Below are 20,504 nucleotides of genomic sequence, written 5' to 3'. Positions count from 1 at the left end.
GAATGTTCCAATATGGATGGTTTCTGCTTTGACTTAACTTAGGATGTTATTCTTTATGCAATTGTCAGGACAAAAAAAAGTTTTACTTCATATATTTGATGCAAAAAGGTCTTGAACTATCAGATATACACAGGGGGAAGGCAATGTGAAGACATAGGGGGAAATCAACCATCTGCAAGTCAAGAAGAGAAGTCTAGAACAGATTCTCTCCTCATGACCCTTAGAAGAAAGCAGCCCTACCAACACCTTGATCTTGGATTTCCAGCTTTCAGAACTGTGAGAAAAAAATTCTCTGTTGTTTAAGCTCCCCAATCTGGTGGGATGCTTTGTTACGGCAGCCCCAGCAAACTAACTCTGCTTCATTTTATGATTCTTGTTCACAAGAATCTCACACTTATTTCTATGTCCATGGTTATGAGATAAAAATGAGTAAAATTTAGGCTATTTAACATTTGAATACACTTATAATGAAATAGCATACTTCTAATAGCAGTCTTATGATAGCCTAAGAGGATTATTTTTTCTGTTACCAATCAGAAGAGGATTTACAAAATGACTGTATTCTTATGTGCAAAAAGTACTTAACACAATTTCTAGAGCATATAAATTCAATAAGTGTTAAGTGTCTTTCTGCTCTGTTTCTCTACAGTATGCAGGTAGAACTGGAAAAAAAATCAAGTAGTTAATATAATTTATCTTGAAGCACTTGGTAATTTTTTCTTTCAGTTACCCTGTCCTTAATTTTGGTAAGCACTTTCCAAATAACTAATACTGTTAGATTTAGCAATCAAACCATAGCTCTAACCACTGAGATGTTATCAACTCCAAGTCACATTATTCTTAACCTTTCACTTCTCTACCAAAGGTAACAGATCTTAATATCCATTTATTCAGAGCTGTGTTCTGCTATCTTATTTGATAAATGTTCCACTCTATATACAGTATGTTTGCTCCTGCATGTTTATTCTTCATTCTCCAGATAATTATAACTTAATGAAGATTGCAATTTTCATGTCATGCCAAAAACAATGACTTACTCTATAGTTATATCTATAGTGGTAAAAAAAAAAAAAGATATTTAAGATTTGCATTGAACTAATCTTTTGTTATTTATAAAATCACATTCATATTCAGTTAACCTTGTTTTGAATACCCATTCTGCATAAGACATAGAATTTTAATACCCATTTCATGTATGTATCACAATCTCTATTTCATAAGGGAAGAAAAGATTTAAAGAAGTGTAATAATCTGTTCTACACCATATAAGTGATAAATAGCGAAATTGAAATTCAAACCTAAATTCTGTCCTAGGTCTTTTTTTTTTGTTGTTATATTGTTATGCTCTATTGTTTCCCATTTTGATGTCCCAATATGTTTATAAATATTAGTAGAAACCAGGCAAAAGAAAAGAGAAAATATTAAAACCAAGTATTTGTTTTTGTTTTTCTTTCTACCTCCCTGTTCCATATTTGCATCCCCAGGGAGAAACACAAAAATTGTCTGGAAGCCTAAGAATGTTGTAAGAAATAGCAGGCATCAGAGTGGCTCTTGTAAACAAGAGGTCCTGTGTGCTCCCCTAAGATAAATGCTGTTTAAAATACACATTCATGTAATATCTGGAAAGCATTCTGAAAACACAAACACCTATTTAAATCCCTGCAGTTAAACAATTCGCATAGATATTTCACATCTCAACACTATGCTTACTTGGAAAAATAGGCTATATGTTCTGAAAAATAAAACAAAACTTGTCCATAGAATTTTCCTTGGGGCAAAACATTACTGATTTTTGCAGAAGTCATCCTGAGGGAAGTAAAAAATTATTACAACTCAAGAGTAAAAGCATACTTGACAACATAAGCTTCTGGTTTTAGGGTGGGGAAACTATCTTATTATGTCTGAGCTGCATAAAAAACAAGTAAGCACAAGCTTAACCCTATGGTTACTTGTTTTTGTGATTTCTAAAATACCACCTTTAGGGAAAAAAAATGACTATTCAGAAATTCTCTGAAAGAATTTTGAGTTTTACAACTTAAAGTTTGAAACATAATTCTAAAGAGAAGGATATATTCAAAAGGTAAAAAAGAACATCTTTGACATTCCTTTCCTTTAATGAACAGCCCAGTCAGCATATTAACAAATAAGTTAAGAATACCACAGCATACATCAGGCAAGACAAATGCTTTTAATTTTGAGTGCTAATTCTGTTACTAGTTACTGAATGATATCATTAAATTAAGAACAATGAGAGTGTTGTGACTGATTTGTTGAATTCTGCTAAGCATCTACAAGTTGGAATTTCTACATCTGGGCACGTATCTGTGATCTTCAACATAGTCACTTGCATGTATTATATCCAAATACTCTCATAGATAGAAAATGTGATGACAATAATATTGCAAAATTATAGCTGGATATTTTTCTATGATGTTCCATTAGTAAAAGTATAACTGAAAATTCATGACCTTGGATGGTTAAGTTCAAATTGTTCTAGTTTTTCCTGGAAGGAGAAAACAGCTCTGCTTAAAGAAAATTGATTAAGTGGTAGGAGAAAGAAATCCAGTTTAATAAACAAAAGGGATGCAGCAGAGAGAGAGAGAGAAAGGAGGAGTCTAGAGCATTAACTGAGTAACTCAGTCCTGGTCCCTGGATATTTTTCTGATGAATCTACCTCTCACAGCATGAGAATATTTTCAGTGATATCCCTTGAAAAAGACAACAAATCATAGAAGGAGGACACACTTTGGGATTAAATTCTCCTTGTGAAATACTAAGTTGTTTACTAGAAAAGTCATCTGACCCTCAATTACTTCATAATAAAATAGTGAGCATATCAATTATTCAGTTAAGTTGTTGAGAGTATTAACAATAATGCAAGAACAATGCCTGCCACATGGTAGATGAGTGGCAGTTAATATCATTGGCCTTTCTTTATGCAATCTCAGAAAATGTTAAGCACAAATTTATTTCAATTGAGAAATGAAAAATTTAAAGATGAGCATGAAAGTATGTATCTTCACATGAAAAAAAAGCATGGATATTATTTGCAAGGATGTAAACATATTCTGGTAGCTCAGCTGGTAAAGAATCCGCCTGCAATGCAGATGACCCTGGTTTCAGTCCTGGGTTGGGAAGATCCCCTGGAGAGGAGAATGGCTATCCACTCCAGTATTCTGGCCTGGAGAATTCCATGGACAGAGGAGCCTGGCAGACTACAGTCCAGGGGGTCTCAAAGAGTTGGACATGGCCAAGCAACTTTCACTTTCACTTTCAAACATATGCTATGTAATATTCACAATCATCTTATCCCATTCCTTATGTTAGCATCTCATCTTGTGTCTCTCTCCTGATACCTGTTGCTGATCTAAATTTCCCCATCTAAACATGAAAAATTTCTGGAAAAAAGAGGGTTTAGTAAACAAAACAGAGTTTTGTTTTTTTGTTTTTGTTTTTTAATTAAGCCAAGCCCTGTGAATTAAACTGCTGAGAAAAACAGACCTTAGGCTCCTCCACCCGTTTCTTACCCCTACTCTAGAAAGTGATAAATTGTTTATCGGAAAATTCATTTCTTGGCTTGAATAGAATGACCTCTACCCTCAGTGTGCATAAATTTAGATTGGGAACTAGATGTGAAATCTTGAATCCTCTAGTGAAATAATTCATCATGACACTTTGATAATTAACAGGCTACCTCAGGTCACTGGGAGGAAAAAATAGGCAACATAATCCTTGTCCTCCGTTTTCAGTGTTACCACAGTCCTTTATCTACCCCAAATGTAGATAGTTGATTTGAATTCAACTTCTTAGATGTGTAATTTAGAGCCATTCCTGGAATCTCATATGTAGTGAAGAGAGGGTGATAAATGGACATTTAAGAACAAAAATAAAATTGAAAATAGGCTTTAACTGATTGTCTTGAACAGAGCTGAGAAATGCAATACACACTCACTTATAGAATAATGCTTTTTCCCTAAAGAAGCACTCTACTCCCCCAGGATATTTCCCCACATAAGTCCTAGAGCTCACTTCGCACATCACAGGATCCAACAGAAGGCGGGCACAATGAGGGCCTTTTCAGGTGTCCATTTCTCTCCCCTGTTGTTGCTTAGAAACATTCCTCTAATTCCTTACTCTGGTGATCTCACTCTCTCTCCCATAAATTCCACCATTCTGCTCAAAATCTTCAGTGGAAAATCAGGAAGAGTCCCCTTGGAATATCTGAATACATAGTCTAGAACTATCCTTTCACATGGGGTTTTCATGCCTGTGCCATTGACCTTGGCATATAGGAATAAGCACTACTTATGGCTGTCAGTTGGACTGCAAGGAGACACAACCAGTCCATCCTAAAGGAGATCAGTCCTGGGTGTTCACTGGAAGGACTGATGCTGAAGCTGAAACTCCAATACTTTGGCCACCTCATGCGAAGAGTTGACTCATTGGAAAAGACCCTGATGCTGGGAGGAATTGGGGGCAGGAGGAGAAGGGGATGACAGAGGATGAGCTGACTGGATGGCATCACCGACTCGATGGACATGAGTTTGAGTAAACTCCGGGAGTTGGTGATGGACAGGGAGGCCTGGCGTGCTGCGATTCATGGGGTCGCAAAGAGTCAGACACAACTGAGTGACTGAACTGAACTGAACTGATAGCTGTCAATTGGCCAGCATGCCCCAGAGTGTGTGGGTTCAGCCACTGCTGGAAGATCCCATGGCTGCTTACTACTCCACCCACACACAGCATGCACACATTTCCAATTGCTTAGAAGAGTCTGTTATCATCACTCATTATCACCCACTTGTTTGCTACTTAACCTGTAATTTCATAAAATTCCCTAAAAAAAGTAAAAAAAAACAAAAACACAAAAACACACACACACACACACATTGCAAAATTATTCTCAGGTAGAAGTTTTCCATTGTTCATCCAGGAACTGGGTGTTTTCGTCAGCTCTTCTAAGGGTCCCAGTGCCTCTGATTTTGAAAAAGTCTTTCCTAAGAAGAAGGGCATTGGGAAGGAATGCAAATTTGCCTACTGATTTTAAAGTTTGGGGTTTATCTATTGCTCTTAACATCTCCTGTGCAAAGTCTGATTGTGACTACTCCAGTCCTTCCCAGTGTATGTCAGGAGTATGGTAGGCAGGATAATGATACCTCCTCACCTGTCATCCCCACCAAATGGCCACATCCTTATCCTTGAAACCTCTGAACATGTCATCTTCCAAACAGGAGACTTTGTGGATGGGATTAAGTTAAGGACGTGAGGATGAGGAGATATCCCCACGTCCTTGTGGGTGAGCCTTGTGAGTCCCATGGAATCGTAAGGACCCTTATAGGTAAAAGAGTGTGTGTGTGGTGGGGGAGAGGGTGGTCAGAGAAGCAGAAGTCTTGGAGTGATGTGATGACTGGATTTGAAGATGGAAGGGGCTTACAAGCCAAGGTGCAGGCAGCTTCTCAAAGATGGTATGGACAAGGAACTGATTCTCTCCTAAGACTTACAGAAGGAGCGCAGTCTTACCTGTTTCTTGTATGTTTCATCTTGCTTAATGCCTCATCCTAATGCCTGGCAAAGATCCTGGCACTTGGTTAGAGTCTATAATTGTCCGTGAATGAATAAATAAAGAAGTGACATCTCCAAGCTTTATCAAATTAAAGGCCCCGACATGCCTCTCTAGTATCTTTGTTCTACAAGTTGCTTATTTTAGGCCGTCTCTTGCCTGGAAAATCCCATGGATGGCAGAGCCTGATATGCGACCTTCCACGGGGTCACAAAGAGTCAGACACAACTGAGTGACTTCACTTCATGAATGCAGAGCCCTGACACAGATGTCACACTTCACGCCTTCCATGCTTGCTATCTCCACTACTTGGAACCTAATTTTATCCCTCATAACTTCTACTTCACTGAGCACTGTGCCGTGCAGACAGCAACACACATATTTCACTATCAGTGATGGTGTCGTAACAGAGGTCTTGTGATAAGTAAGAAGACTGTGTGATTTTACCAACTGTCAGGTGAAGACAGAGGAAATGGAGTGAACCAGTCAGAATTGAACCTAGAAAAGATAGTCATTTCAGGTATTTAAAATAGAAGTGGCATTGGTTTAATAGAGCTGAGACTTTAAGCAAGAGGAAAGGGTGGAACTCTGAGATTAAAGGGAGGATAAGCTGCTACCACACATAAGCTGGGACAAAGGGAAGAGATGGGGTTACCGGAATGAAGAAGCTTGGCTCCACTGGAGGGGGCTGCGTGGACATGCTGAGTAAGAGCTGGTGTCAGGGAGAGCACAGAGATGAGCGTGTTGTTTGAGACAAAGCGAGAAAGGAAAATGCCTTGAGCTCTCCTATCACCTGCCAGTCTCCCGAGAGTGCCTATCACTAGCTGAACCCATCCAGAAGCTATCTGCCACACGAAGAAGGAAGGTCAATCCTGATTCTTTGGAGCAGAGCAGGGGGTGCAAAGGGAAGTAAGATATGGAATGATCTGAGGACAACACACCAGGAAACAGAATGAAGAGGGAAGGGAATTCAACTTCTTCTTGTGTGAAAGCGTGAAGTAAATATATAACAGCTATTTGCCTCTTAACTGGTGTGCAATTTACTTTTAGTAAAATGATTAAATAATCTTAATTACTACCACCTATAACGGAGTCTGGAAAAACTGTAAAAAATGAAACATAAAAACCTGAGCCCCAAGGCATACCTCTTAAACTGTTCAAAGCAATAAAAATAATGTTGTTTTAAAATATCAAATGGAAACTCTTTTAAAACTCATCATACTTCTAATTTGCATTCTGTGCTAGGACATATGTCTCCTAAGATAAACATGAAAGAAATGTAAACCATGAAAAGTCAGAAAAAAAAAAAGAAGAAATGCAGCCAATGTCAACTGATAGATTTATATTTTCCAAGAGGTAAACTTAAAGTGTGGCTTGATTTTTCTGTTGAAGACAATATAAACTGTCATCCAGGCCATGAAGAGTTGGAAACAACACCTAGAGCTAAAAAGATAAGGAAAACATTAAGTAATGTCATGGAATGTGTATATGAGAAAGTGACAAAGTACTTGCCAATTTGTCAGTTTTAAGCTAACGGGAAATTTCCTATAAGCCTAGAACAGTAGATTTCTGACATCAAGATATCCTAAATATTGTTCCACAGTTACTATTTTTCTTCCCTACTTATTATCTGAGGAGAAAAAAAAAAATCAACACCTAATGATTCACAACCTAAATCTCAGAATGTTAACTCCAGTGCCAGCTAGACAAAGGATGAGTCATTTTGTGATGACTGATTAGTTACTTATCCATTTTATGCTGGGTACACAATTTATGTTATCGTTGAAATGTTTATGACAGTTCATTTTTCAGAGCTGAAAGAACATTTTTTAAAAGGCAATGTTAGTCAATAGGATAATGACAAGTTTCGTGCTGTGAAAGCTATGTGGGTTTTTCTTTTTCAAGTGTCTCCTGATAACTTCACCATGACTGATTTCCACACCTTGGAACCAACCACTTAAAGTGTCCTGCTTATCCCCTTTATTCTTCTTTTTTAAGATTTTTTTGGAGTGTGGACCATTTTAAAAGTCTTTATTGAATTTGCTACAATGTTGCTTCTGTTTTATGTTTAGTTTTATGTTATACTTGGGTTATCATGCCGTGGCTGGGAGGCATGGGGGATCCTAGTTCCACAGCCAGGGATTGAACCTGAAACACCTCCTTTGGAAGGCGAAGTCTTAACCACTGGACAGCCATGGAAGTCCCTAGCCCCTTCATTCTTAAAGACGCAATTCTAACCTAGAGTCCTTGGTGAAGTCATGACTTTTTGTCACCAAAACCAGACAGATTTTAAAATCACAGTGTAATCATTGTGGCACTTGCAGCTACCTTCCCATTGATACATACTTTGTCCATATTTTGTTCCTACGGGTTCCTAAACATTTGAACATATTTGTTCCTAAGTTAGTTATGAGCTCTTTGAAGGTACAATGTGGCTTATTTTATCTGACATAGAAATCAATGTATATTAAATTAACCTCTCCTAAAATATATATATATATATATATATACACTTACATGTTCTCTCATGATTTCTTTCCTTGTGTTATTTTTAAGTAGAAAAATATATTCCTCACTATTCCTGAATGTATAGCAAGCTATATTAGGAATTTCTTTATAAGAACAATTTAGTTGAAGGTAAGTCCCTTGGACACTCATCATTCCCAACCAAATGCATCAGGACTAGGTAAAGCTTCCTTACATGACACATCACATCACAATTATAGTTTAAAGTTTGTTGAATTCTTTAAATATGGCTTTAGTATCAAAGTGATGGATATAAAGAACACAAAGGTAAGAATGACATGCTTCCTGCCTTCAAGTAGCTCATTTTAGTTCCAATAGAAAGTGATCAAATAAACAAATGCAATGCATTTGCTCTTATGGGCTATATTTGCTTTCCCTCCAATTTTAAAGTCTCCACTCACAGTAACTCACAGTGTAATTCTCTTTGGAGATAGAGTCTTTATTTATTTATTTATTTATTTATTTTTTAATTTTTTTATTAGTTGGAGGCTAATTACTTCACAACATTTCAGTGGGTTTTGTCATACATTGATATGAATCAGCCATAGATTTACACTTATTCCCCATCCCGATCCCCCCTCCCACCTCCCTCTCCACCCGATTCCTCTGGGTCTTCCCAGTGCACCAGGCCCGAGCACTTGTCTCATGCATCCCACCTGGGCTGGTGATCTGTTTCACCATAGATAGTATACATGCTGTTCTTTTGAAATATCCCACCCTCACATTCTCCCACAGAGTTCAAAAGTCTGTTCTGTACATCTGTGTCTCTTTTTCTGTTTTGCATATAGGGTTATCATTACCATCTTTCTAAATTCCATATATATGTGTTAGTATGCTGTAATGTTCTTTATCTTTCTGGCTTACTTCACTCTGTATAAGGGGCTCCAGTTTCATCCATCTCATTAGGACTGGTTCAAATGAATTCTTTTTAACAACTGAGTAATATTCCATGGTGTATATGTACCACAGCTTCCTTATCCATTCATCTGCTGATGGGCATCTAGGTTGCTTCCATGTCCTGGCTATTATAAACAGTGCTGCGCTGAACATTGGGGTGCACGTGTCTCTTTCAGATCTGGTTTCCTCAGTGTGTATGCCCAGACATGGGATTGCTGGGTCATATGGCAGGTCTATTTCCAGTTTTTTAAGAAATCTCCACACTGTTTTCCATAGCAGCTGTACTAGTTTGCATTCCCACCAACAGTGTAAGAGGGTTCCCTTTTCTCCACATCCTCTCCAGCATTTATTGCTTGTAGACTTTTGGATAGCAGCCATCCTGACTGGCGTGTAATGGTACCTCATTGTGGTTTTGATTTGCATTTCTCTAATAATGAGTGATGTCCTCCACAATAAAAAGGAACCACAGACCTCCAGAATACAGAAAGCCCACTCCAGACACAGCAATCTAAACAAGATGAAAAGGCAAAGAAATACCCAACAGGTAAAGGAACATGAAAAATGCCCACCAAGTCAAACAAAAGAGGAGGAGATAGGGAATCTACCTGAAAAAGAATTTAGAATAATGATAATAAAAATGATCCAAAATCTTGAAAACAAAGTGGAGTTACAGATAAATAGCCTGGAGACAAAGATTGAAAAGATACAAGAAATGTTTAATAAAGACCTAGAAGAAATAAAAAAGAGTCAATTAAAAATGAATAATGCAATGAATGAGATCAAAAACACTTTGGAGGGAACCAAGAGTAGAATAACGGAGGCAGAAGATAGGATAAGTGAGGTAGAAGATAAAATGGTGGAAATAAATGAAGCAGAGAGGAAAAAAGAAAAAAGGATCAAAAGAAATGAGGACAACCTCAGGGACCTCTGGAACAATGTGAAATGCCCCAACATCTGAATCATAGGAGTCCCAGAAGAAGAAGACAAAAAGAAAGGCCATGAGAAAATACTCGAGGAGATAATAGCTGAAAACTTCCCTAAAATGGGGAAGGAAATAGCCACCCAAGTCCAAGAAACCCAGAGAGTCCCAAACAGGATAAACCCAAGGCGAAACACCCCAAGACACATATTAATCAAATTAACAGAGATAGAGTCTTTAAAAGATGACTAAGTTAAAATACCATGTGGTGATTCAAATGGTAAAAAATCTACCTGCAATGAGGGAAGACCTGGGTTTGATCTCTGGGTAGGGAAGATCCCCTAGTGAAAGGAATGGAAATCCCCTGCAGTATTTTTGGCTGGAAAATTCCATGGACAGAAGAGCCTGGCGGGCTACAGTCCCTGGGGTCATAAAGAGTTGGACACGACTGAGGGACTAAACACCTCACTTCACTGTCAACTTAAAATGAGGTTGTTAGGGTAGACCTTGATCCAAGCTGATTCGTGCTATTATAAGAGAAAATTTGGATATAAAAAGAGACACTGGGGATGTAAGAGCACAGCCAAGGATCCAGGTGAAGAAAACAAAGAAAAGATGGCCATCTGTAAGTCGAGAGAACCCTCAGTAGAAACCTGAATTGCCCACGCATTGATTTTGATCTTCTAGAACTATGAGCAAATAAATTTCTGTCATTTAAGCACCTGTTCTATGGCATTTTGTTATGGCAGCCCTAGGAAGCTGATACTTACCTCTCACTGTAAGTTCCACTGTGGGTGTAAGCATGCAATCCTGTAAGAGCAAATAAAAGGAGACTAGAACCTAGTTTGCAGCGCATTACAAAAGCTGTGGGAAAAACTTCCTCTACATTGTACTCTGTGTTATCTGGGCACTCCCTGAGGAGTATTACTGGATTTCAGTGGACATTTATCTCTATGGGTATGTGTACATATACAGAAAAATACTATAATTCAAACTGGTGATTTCCAAGATAATGAGCTAAAGAAAGCCAGGAGGCGGAAAGCCCAAATAACTATTAGGTTTGGCTAATGGCATTCAGAATCTAAATGTATGACCAGGACTGCGCAAATGGAAATTTAGAGAACAGATTTGTAATTGTAAGGTCTTACGTAAAGTTATACAAAAAATACACGAAAGAATCATTGTAGAATTCTTTCTGTTGATTACCTTTGCAACAAACAGGGCTACCTGTTTAAACAGCTACCATGCTGTGCTTAGTCGCTCAGTCATGTCTGATTATTTGTGACCCCATGGACTGTAGCCCACCAGGCTCCTCTGTCCAAGGTGATTCTCCAGGCAAGAATATTGGAGTGGGTTGCCATGCCCTTCTCCAGGGGAACAGTTATTATAGAGAGGTATTTTTCTGGCTGCTGCCTGGTTTGCATCATAATGCCTTTAATACTTAACACTCAATTTACCTCCACTGACACAAGGAGAGGCAGCCCTAATGGTGCAGAAGGAAAAGGAGGAATTCCTTCAAGCTCAAGGTAATTTGCCTCAGCCCTAAAACTGAAGTTGAGAGAGACCTTAAGCCCACAAACAACTGTACCCTTATGAGACAGGGTCAGGGAGAGGATAGGCTTGATGCTATCCAGTAGTGGGGCAAAAGCTTTAAGTAAGTGTCCAGCACAATCAGAAAGAAGATGACATGTACCATCAGCACTATCAATGCTCCTACTGTCTGGCTCCCTGACTCTCTTAGACTTCTCCTCCCCAGGTTTTCATGCTTCTTTGTTGCTGACTTTTCAAAACTTCTCCAAATTTGCACTACTCAATCCCCAGAGTGCTCAAAAATATGTTTGCTGAAAAGTACTTTCCTTTGCCAGAAAACAATCTGATAAAAGCACTGTGTAATTGTTGTTGCTGTTATTCAGCCGCTAAGTCATGTCTGACTGTCTGAGCCTCCATGGACTATCCTGTCCTTCACCATCTCCCAGAATTTGCTCAGCCTCATGTCCATTGAGTTGGTGATGCCATCCAACCATCTCATCCTCTGTCATCCCCTTTTCCTCCTGCCTCAATCTTTCTTAGCATCAGGGTCTTTTCCTATGAGTCAGCTCTTTGCATCAGATAGCCAATTTCTTTGCATCAGGTGGCCAAAGAACTGGAGCTTCAGCTTTAGCATCAGTCCTTCCAATGAATATTCAGGGTTGATTTCCTTTAGGATTGACTTGTTTGATTTCCTTGCTGTCCAAGGGGCTCTTGAGAGTATTCTCCAATACCACAGTTCCAGAGCATCAATTCTTCAGCACTCAGCCTTTTTTATGGTCCAACTTTCACAACTGTACAGACTACTGGAAAAACCATACCATTGACTATACAGACTTTTGTTGGCAAAGTGATGTCTCTGGTTTTTAATATACTGTCTAGGTTTGTTATAGCTTTTATCCCAAGGAGCACGCATCTAATTTCATGGCTGCAGTCACCATCTGTAGTGTTTTGGAGCCCAAGAAAATAAAATTAGATGTATGCAGAGATAATTAATAAACAATGGTATTACTGAAGGCAATGCACAAAAATAAAAATGTGCTTAACTCTTGAGAGTAGAGTTAAGAGACATGAAAACCAGAGTGAGAAGTGTCCACATATGAGTAAAAGGGGTTCTAGATTTTCAAAAAGAGGAGTATATAAGAAGGCAATATTAAAAGGAACACTTATTTAGTGCTTTTCAAAATTTTTTAAAAATGTTTCCTCAGATAGAAAGTGAATATCAAATGACAAGAAGCACAAATAAAACAAATCTACATCTAAATACACTTTAGTAAAATTTCAGAAAATCAAAGAGAAGAAAAAACTAGTAAAAGTTCTCTATCAAATAACATTTCCCAACAAAGAAATTTTATCTGCATTAAAAGGGCAATTATATTGACAGCAGACTTCTCCATAACAAAAAATTGTTGAGAGGAAATAGCAGTCAACCTGGAATTCCATAGACAGTTCAGATTTCTCATGACAAAATCAAGAACTTTCAGACATAGAGGGAATAAAGGATTTTAATCCCCACAGAACATCACTAAAAAGAATCAGTGAAGTACTTCACTGAGAACCATGGTCACAAACAAATGCACAGAGCACAGGTAAATGATGCTATTAGCTTTAAAAAATAGTTACTATGGACAGCTATATATAGATATAGACTTTATAAAATTAAAATTAAAATTCTAGACATGGAAGATGGCATGGAGGAGAGTTCAGATGGTAGTTGCTAAGTTCCATGTCTTTGTCTGGTAGACAGAGGATAGGGATACTGAATATTTTAGACTTAGAAATGTAACACTGAAAGCATTAAAAAAAACTTGTTTTTTTTGTATTATGTTAAACTGGATCATCGTAAAAGCAAGAGAGTTCCAGAAAAACATTTACTTTTGCTTTATTGACTATGCCAAAGCCTTTGACTGTGTGGATTACAACAAACTGTGGAAAATTCTTTAAGAGATGGGAATGCCAGACCACCTGGCCTGCCACCTGAGAAATCTGTATGCAGTTTAAGAAGCCACAATTAGAACTAGACATGGAACAACAGACTGGTTCCAAATCAGAAAAGGAGTACATCAAGGCTGTATATTGTCACCCTTCTTATTTAACTTATGTGCAGAGTACATCATGTGAAATGCTGAGTTGGATGAAGCACAAGATGGAATCAAGATTGCCAGGAAAAATATCAGTAACCTCAGATAAGCAGATGACACTACCCTTATGACAGAAAGTGAAGAACTAAAGAGCCTCTTGATAAAAGTGAAAGAGGAGAGTGAAAAAGGTGACTTAAAACTCAACATTTGGAAAACTAAGATCATGGCATCTGGTGCCATCACTTCATGGCAAATAGATAGGGAAACAGTGAGAGATTTTATTTTGGGGGGCTTCAAAATCCCTGTAGATGGTGACTGAAGCCATGAAATTAAGAGATGCTTGCTCCATGGAAGAAAAGCTATGATCAACTTAGACAGCATATTAAAAAGCAGAGACATTACTTTACTAACCAAGGTCTGTCTAGTCAAAGCTATGGTTTTTCCAGTAGTCATGTATGGATGTGAGAGTTGAACTATAAAGAAAGCTAAGTGCTGAAGAATTGATGCTTTTGAACTGTGGTGTTGGAGAAGACTCTTGAGAGTCCTTTGGACTGCAGGGTGATCCAACCAGTCCATCATAAGGGAAATCAGTCCTGAATATTCATTGGAAGGACTGATGCTGAAGTTGAAACTCCAATAGTTTGGACACCTGATGAAAAGAACTGACTCATCTGAAAAGACCCTGATGCTGGGAAAGATTGAAGGCAGGAAGAGAAGGGGGCAACAGAGGATGAGATGGTGGATGGCATCACCAACCCGATGGACATTAACTTGAGTAGGCTCTGGGTGTTGGTAACGGACAGGGAAGACTGGCATGCTGCTGTCCATGGGGTCGCAAAGAGTTGGACACGACTGAGAGACTAAACTGAACTGAAACTATTTTTAAAGATTCTTCTAAATTCAATTTTATGTATCTGTAAATAGACACACTTTAACATACTGTATTCTAATTATAAATTTTTCACAAAAAGAAGCCAATGATGTAACGGAAAGTGATATTTTATTATATCAATATTAGGGTGTCTCAGATGATAAAGAATCTGCCTGCAATGCGGGAGACCTGGGTTCAATCCCTGGGTCAGGAAGATTCCCTGGAGAAGGGAATAGCTACCCACTCCAGTATTCTTGCCTGGAGAATTCAATGGACAGAGGAGCCTGATGGGTAACAGTCCATGGGGTTGCAAAGAGTTGCCCACGACTGAGCGACTTTCACTTTCAAAAGTTCCATAAGGACATGAACATTATTAGAGCAAGATACTTCTATCACCTACTCAGATAATATTCAAGAACAAATAGGCTTTGTATGCAGACAAAACTGTGTTCCCCCAAACCAAAACTGTGATCCTCCAAACTTGGGTGACCATAGGCAGATGTCTTAATCTTTCTGATACTTAGTTAACGTAGCTGTTATAAGGAGTAATAGCATTCACCCTGCAGAGTTGTGGGGTGAAGATTTGAGTTAAGGTTTGTAAAGAGCTTGGTACATAGTAAGCATTCAAGAAAGGAAGCAAGTCAATGCTACCTAGCAGCCTGGATGGGAGGGGAGTTTGGGAGAAAATGGATACATGTATATGTATGCTGAGTCCCTTTGTTGTTCTCCTGAAATTGTCACAACATTATTAATCAGCTATACTTCAACACAAAATAAAAAGTTTACAATTTAAAAAAAGAAAGCAAGTTTTTTTTTCTTTTTTGGCTGCACTGGGCATATGGGATCTTCGATCTTCATTGTGGCTTGTGAGATCTTTAATTGTGGCACATGGGATCTATTTCCCTGACCAGGGATCAAACCTTTGTCCCCCTACATTGGAAGCATAGAGGCTTAGCCTCTGGATGACCAGGGTAGTATCAAGTACTAATTTTTTTTCACTAACAACAGTTCAATCAGTCAGTCAGTTCAGTTGCTCAGTCGTGTCCAACTCTTTGCGACCCCCTGGACTGCAGCAGACCAGGCCTCCCTGTCCATCACCAACTCCCAGAGTCTATTCAAACTCGTGTCCATCGAGTTGGTGATGCCATCCAACCATCTTATCCTCTGTTGCCCCCTTCTCCTTCGGCCTTCAATCTTTCCCAGCATCAAGGTCTTTTCAAACAAGTCAGTTTTTCTCATCAGGGGGCCAAAGTGTTGGAGTTTCAGCTTCAGCATCAGTCCTTCCAATGAATATTTAGGATTGATTTCCTTTAGGATGGACTGGTTGGATCTCCTTGCAGTCCAAGGGACTCTCAAGAGTCTTCTCCAACACCACAGTTCAAAAGCATCAATTCTTCAGCGCTCAGCTTTCTTTATAGTTCAACTCTCACATCCATACATGACTACTGGAAAAACCATAGCTTAGGAATCAAATAACACTAGTGAATACACGGGACATGAGTGTAACCTCAACATTCATGTACATAGTAGAGAGCAGAGAGGAAAAAAATGAATATTAAATGTAAAGTGAATCAACAATATAGAAATAACTCATAATTTGTATCTCAAGTATAGAGTGAGCACATAATTTACAGAAAAAGTAATTAATGTAGAAAGAGTAAATATGCTCCAGAGTAAAATACCTTTTACTTTTGTTCTTTTTCTTAAGTCCTCAGACCAGATGGACTGGCAAATGTGATTTCAGATCACCAGTTTTTTAAAAGTTAGTTTGGGATGCATGGGAACTGAATCAGCAGAGCTGAAAACCTTAGAAATGGGTTTTTAAATGAAATTTTTGACAGACTTTTGCTTATAGTCATAGAACCAGATGTCCTTGCAACTGGATCTCAGACATTTTTATACCTCATAAATAATCTTTAGTTCCTGTCACTGTGACTGTTTTTTTTCCAATTATTTCTTGCTGATGTTTTTGTCTCCCAAAGGATTATTGAGAGAATTTTAGCAAAGTCTCTGAAGCAGTATTTGGAAAGCAGGCATTTCTCACTAACTTCATTATGGACAAAAGATATAAATTAACTTGATAAAAATACTGCCTTGGGTAAAGATGAGTGTCAATGGAAGGGTTAAAACAAGTTGAAGCTATAATGAAGAGAAGAATTTTACAGTGCAGAGCTGTTAATATTTTCAGATAAAACATGTGTTCACTTTTTGATCTTTGTATCAGAACTTTCAATTGTGTCTTTATCTCTATAATTTATTATGTTTTCAAAATTACCAGTTGTGGATTTCGTGGTTTCAAAAGTGATTAATACCAGAGCTTTGCTTTTTCATTAATCTGATATATTTTGTATTTCAATGTGTCATGTAAATATAGAGAATCTTGTTGAGAATTCAACAAAATGAAAGTTAATTACAGGAAGCCTTAGATGACACAGATATTCCTATGAGAGCACTGAAACTTTTTTCTTCATAGAATACCCACAGAAGAGTGTGGTTGTTCTGGTCAGGAACATGGTAATAAGACTCCAATTACAACCAGATTTTTTATGTCAGCAAAATATGATTCATGATAAGACTGAAAACATTCAAATATTGAAAGTAATCTTTAGATGAAATGATACAGTGATTGGAGCTCAGGGAAGCAGAAATAGTTTCAGATGAAATACTAGCCACTTTAATGGTATGTAATAAGTACATGGGGCTCACTATACTATTTTACTTGTGTCTGAAGTGGTCTTTACTACCAAAGTTTTTAATAGGATGTTTAGAATGTTTTAACATCATAATGTTTATGATAGAACATGTAAAAAAATACACAGCAGTTCACAAAATGGTTAGTGCAATATAAACTTGATATAGAAACTATAGGGAGGAAAGGATTAAAACAGTTCCAGATACAAATAATGGCTGATTCTTGAATGTGAAATAATGCAATTTTTATGTATCATTATTTTTAAATTTTAAAAAATTAATCTTAACAAGCACAAGATATAATTTGAAGCACTGAAAAAATTTAGTTTGTCTACTACTCATAAGAAAAACTGGAAGAAAGTACTCACGTATTGATACAAAAGTCAATATTTAAAAAAAAATAAAAAGCAGAAACTTCCTTAATCAAGTTACTACCATACGGGAAAGTGTAAAAGAAAATCTTTGTTCAAAAGAGAGCTGTGGGGATCTAGATTTAGTCTTGTGGTTTAGCCTTTGAACCTTGAATTGTGTTCAGCCATTTTTAATCTCTGTGACTTTGGGAAATTTACTTAATCCAAGCTTTCATTTCCTCACAACTGTACAATTATGCAAGTCAACAAATAATAATAGAACATACCTCACTGGACTCTTTGAAGAAGAAATGAGATATTCTGGCAAAGCACTTATTCCAAGGTCTCAAAAAGGTTAGCTAACAGTCACAGCATGGCCCTGGCAGTGGCTCCCTAGTATTTCATTCATAGAATTTAATGTCTTTGAATTTATTAACACTTTCTTCTGATGTAAAGTTAATCAGTTTAACTGTTGCTAGGGGCTTCCCAGATGGTGCAGTGGTAAAGAATCTTCCTGCCAATACAGGACACTCGGGTTCAGTCTGTGGGTCAGGAAGATCCCCTGGAGAAGGAAATGGCAACCCACTCCAATATTTTTGCCTGGGAAATCCTATGGACAGAGGAGCCTGGCGAGCTAAGGTCCCTGGAGTCGCAAAGAGTCGGACATGACTGAGCACACACATATGCAAGATTATTTAGTGCCTATGGCACTTGATGGGTGAAGAGAAATACTAACCATTGTTTCCACTGTAATTAATGATCAATCTATTAAAGTTTGCAATGTAAAATGGGCTTGGTGTAGAAAAATGATTTATTAAGATAACCGAGAACAGTTTAGAAAGAATCTCTGGAAAAATTCTCATGTGGTTAATGTGATAGATTGAAGATGTTTGCAAATCCCTTGCCACTTCTTCCATTGAGAAGTGGAGTCTGATTTCTTTCTCCTTGACTCTCAACTGGCCTTTGTGTCTTGATGACCAGTGATGCTCTGGATCTTTGAAGCCTGGATGATATGAAGCCTTGACATTTCTGTCCAAGTCTCGGAATATTCACTCTTGGAACCCAGACACCATGCAGTGAAAAGCCTAAGCTATATGGAGAGGTCACATATATGTACTCCAGTTTCAGTACCAACTCCATTTGAGCTCTCAGCTACCATTACTTGTAGTCATGTGAATAAGCTTGCTTAGATGTCCAAACCAGTTGAGGTTTCAGAAGACTCTAACTTCTGCATCTATTTGATGGTAATATAAGAGATCCCATGGAAGAACTAACCAGCCTAAGACAACCCACAGAACTACAAGAGATAACAAGAAATTTTTGTTCTGCCACTAAACTTGAGGGTTGTTTCATCATGCAAAAATAAAATGCTTATTTAATTAAATTCCATTATATTTTTAAGGGTAGAAGTAAAGGTGCTAAAATGAAGAGATGTGAAAACGCAATGACTGAAATTAAGACACATGTGTATTTGTTTCTTATATAAAATCCCACAGATTCTAGTTAGCAGGGCTGCTCTACCACAAGGTCATTCAAGAATAGAAGTTCCTCCTATCTACAGCTAGGCCTGGAACATTGCTCATTGCTTTATAATAGAACTTGGGGCATTGCACATCTGTGTTCTTACTTGCATGGAGAAAGAGGAAGCCCATAGTAGTCAACTTGTCTTTAAGCTGAACATAATCCATAAATTACAAACATAAATCTGTCCATATGCTTTGACTCGAATTTAATCACCTGGCCCCACTTAACTGCAAGGAAGACTGAAAATGTATATATTTTATAGCTGGGTAACCATGTGCCAGGCTTTCCTGGTAGCTCAGCTGGTAAAGATTCTGCCTGCTATACGGGAGACCCCCAGTTCGATTCCTGGGTTGGGAAGATCCCCTGGAGAAGGGATAGTTTACCCATTCCAATATTCTTGGGTTTCCTTGGTGGCTCAGATGATAAAGAATCCACCCACAAAGCAGGAGACCTGAGTTTGATTCCTAGGTTGGGAAGATCTCCTGAAGGAGTGCATGGCAACCCAACCCAATATTCTCACCTGGAGAATCCCCATGGACAGAGCAGCCTGGTGGGCTAGAGTCCATGAGGTTGCAAAGAGTTGAACAGGACTGAGTGACCAAGCACAACACAGCACACCACAGCCATGTGCCAGCTTAAAATCTGAAGATTCTATTATTTAAAAGAAGAAAAAGGAATAGATAATGAGGAGGGCTAAAAGTTTCCACTATGTCCAAGAAAAAGTGAAAGTTTAACACGACCAGTTCTCTTAAACATTTAAAAGAACAGGCAAAACATATGCAAATATGAAAATCACAAAATGCACTACTTTCTAAAACTATCAATGCTGTGAGTTTTCTCTTCATTATTTCTACCCTTGTGTTAATAAATCCTCAGGCTATTTACATAATAAGTATTTCAATACTGTTCTGGATTATAACAATCTTACAAGATCTCTCCCAGTCCCCAATATGTATGCAATTATATTGTCTCAAACCTGCTAAGGGAATGTGACTTGTGTTACCAAGAAGTCAGTTGATGGTCACCACATAGGATCACAGTGATGCAAACCTGAGTGACTAATAATAAGTCTGAGTTCTGGTGCCTTTCTTCGAAATTATGTTTTTCAAGTTTCATTGGGCCAATGTTACAAAACCCATCCTTCTTGCTCCTCCTTATATTGCCTCAATGCACTAACAACACGAGAAATATTTGTGTCCAATAGGATAGAAGCATCAAACTGTGTTGACCCAAAGGCAACAGATTTCAGATATTAAAATGAGGTGGGAAACAGACGGCCATTCAGATTTTTCAAAAAGGATGATCGAAGGAGGACAAGTGAGAGACCTTGCCCAGACTGAGAACATAAAAACTGTCCAGAGACTGAGGATGGGAAAGAGCTGTGAGCTGTACGAGGTGGAGTTCCTGAGAGACACAGCAAAGAGTCACCGCAAGGCAAGAAAGACGGGTTTCAGTGGGATTTCTCAGAGAAGTTGCTGTGTTCTCTCTGAAGTTGGGGGGTGTTGCAGTTTACTGTTAAACCTACCAGAAGAGGTACAAGGGAGCAACTGGAGGTTAG

This window comes from Cervus elaphus, chromosome 25 (assembly GCF_910594005.1).
Source record: "Cervus elaphus chromosome 25, mCerEla1.1, whole genome shotgun sequence".
Lineage (NCBI taxonomy): Eukaryota > Metazoa > Chordata > Mammalia > Artiodactyla > Cervidae > Cervus > Cervus elaphus.
Note: the sequence above shows the minus strand (reverse complement) of the source record.